The sequence below is a fragment of the Penaeus monodon genome, chromosome 5 (assembly GCF_015228065.2).
Source record: "Penaeus monodon isolate SGIC_2016 chromosome 5, NSTDA_Pmon_1, whole genome shotgun sequence".
Lineage (NCBI taxonomy): Eukaryota > Metazoa > Arthropoda > Malacostraca > Decapoda > Penaeidae > Penaeus > Penaeus monodon.
The window spans coordinates 18856827-18859326 of NC_051390.1; the positions used below are offsets into that span (position 1 = coordinate 18856827).

A 2500-nucleotide genomic window follows, 5' to 3' on the forward strand; every position below is an offset into this window, starting at 1 on the left:
CACACAAACACACGAACATACACCATACAACACACACACACCACACACACACACATACACACCACACAGATATATATATATATATATATATATATATATATATTATATATAATATATATATATATATATATATATATATAATATATATATATACACACACACACACCACACACACACACTTATAAGATACCTATTATCATCTATGATACGCATACCTTCACATGTTACCTCGTTATGAGGATAATAACAGTCAAAAACTTTCCTTCTCTCTCTGTTGTTTTCCCAAGTTGCTAAGAATTCTCTCCAAGGACAAGGGTATTCTTCGTGATTACCATAAAACTCCCATATCGCAGCCATCCAAGTCGTAAGTGGGGGACAGCTGTGATTAGTGGGTATTTTTTTTATTCTTGAGACACGCACGCATATAAACGGGATGACACACACACACATATATAAATATATATATATATATATTATATATATATATATATTATATATATATATATATATATATATATATATATGCGTGTATGTATGAAGAAAGAAAAGAAAAGAACGTGACAGGAAGGAAAGCGAAATCAAGTAAGTCAGCGAAATCACTGGTACGCGAATGTCAGATCTCATTTCGGTCACGTCAACTGATATTCATCTTAGAATCTAAGAATGTAAAAATATGACATGAGGTGAGAAGTTTACACACGCAAGAACACTCAAGTTTCTGTGTGTAATAAACACGGTATTACCATATATTACTAAATCTATTTGTAGAACTCCATTTATTTATTTCTCTACGTTTAATTCTTTACTTTTGTCTATTCCTTCTATGCTTTATCTATCTATCAATCTATCTATTCTTCTGTACGTACACCTCATCTTTATATCCACAAGAAGAGAGAAAGATCTTTTTGCAGGTAAGACGTTAAAAAAATGGCGATGAGAGCTTGGTGAAATCAAAGAAGAATTGCGTAACTAAATAAAACGAAAAAATATATAAATAAGAAAGAAAGAAGAAAGAAAGAAGAAAGAAAGGAAGAAAGAAAGAAGAAAGAAGGGAAGAAAGAAGGGAAGAAAGAAAGGGAAAAAGAATGGCTTTCATTCTCCTTCCTTCTTCTCCACGGCGAGGCCTCAAGGTCTGTCCAAACGTAATTGGGATGAATAATTCACTGCGGAGAGGCCACCTCCAGTACCTTTGTATTCTTCGTTAAATAAGACACGTATACATATATGTATATACATAATATAACACACACACACACAATTATTATTAAAATTATTAATTAATTTCTATATATGTATATATATGTATAATAATAATATATATATATATATATATATATATATATATATATATATATATATTATATATATATATATATATATATGTACACACACACACACGCGCACCAACGCACACACACACACACACACACACACACACACACACACACACACACACACACACACACACACACACACACACACACACACACACACACACACACACATACACACACACACACACACAGATATATACATACATATATATATATGTATATATATAACATACATATATAATATATATATATATATATATATATATATATATATATATTTATATATATATATATATATATATATATATATATATATATATATATATATTTTTTTTTTTTTTAATTTATTTATTTATTTATTTATTTTTTTATTTATTTTTTTTTTTTTTATTTATTTTTTTTTTTTTACGGTAGGTTCATGTTTGAGCCGCCGTGGTCACAGCATGACACTTAATTGTAGTTTTCATGTTGTGATGCTCTTGGAGTGAGTACGTGGTAGGGTCCCTAGTTCCTTTCCACGGAGAGTGCCGGTGTTACCTTTTAGGTAATCATTCTCTCTATTTATCCGGGCTTGGGACCAGCACTGACTTGGGGTGACTTGCCCACCCAGTGGCTAGGTAGGCAATCGAGGTGAAGTTCCTTGCCCAAGGGAACAACGCGCCGGCCGGTGACTCGAACCCTCGAACTCGGACTGCCGTCGTGACAGTCTTGAGTCCGATGCTCTAACCACTCGGCCACCGCGGCCTATATATATATATATATATATATATATATATATATATATATATATATATATATATATATATATATATATATATATTTATATATATGGGGCCGCGATGGCCGAATGGTTAGAGCGTCGGACTCAAGACTGTCACGACGGCAATCTGAGTTCGAGGGTTCGAGTCACCGACCGCCGCGTTGTTTCCCTTAGGCAAGGAACTTCACCTCGATTGCCTGCCTAGCCACTGGGGGACCAAGTCAGCCCAAGTCAGTGCCGGGTAAATAGAGATGGTGACTCGGAAAAAAAAAAACACCGGGCGGAAGGCAATGGCAAACCACCGCTCTAAATTGCCAAGAAAATCATGGAAGCCCATGATCGTCAAGGCCGCGGTGGCCGAATGGTTAGAGCGTCGGACTCAAGACTGTCACGACGGCAATCTGAG

At 34.6% G+C, this 2500-nt stretch overlaps 1 protein-coding gene across 1 annotated transcript in view; it reads right to left on the minus strand.

Moving 5' to 3' along the window:
* Positions 1-2500, minus strand: part of LOC119573469 (PI-PLC X domain-containing protein 3-like) — a 13933-nt gene that overhangs the window by 9914 nt on the left and 1519 nt on the right. The gene's annotated exons all lie outside the window — the stretch shown is intronic.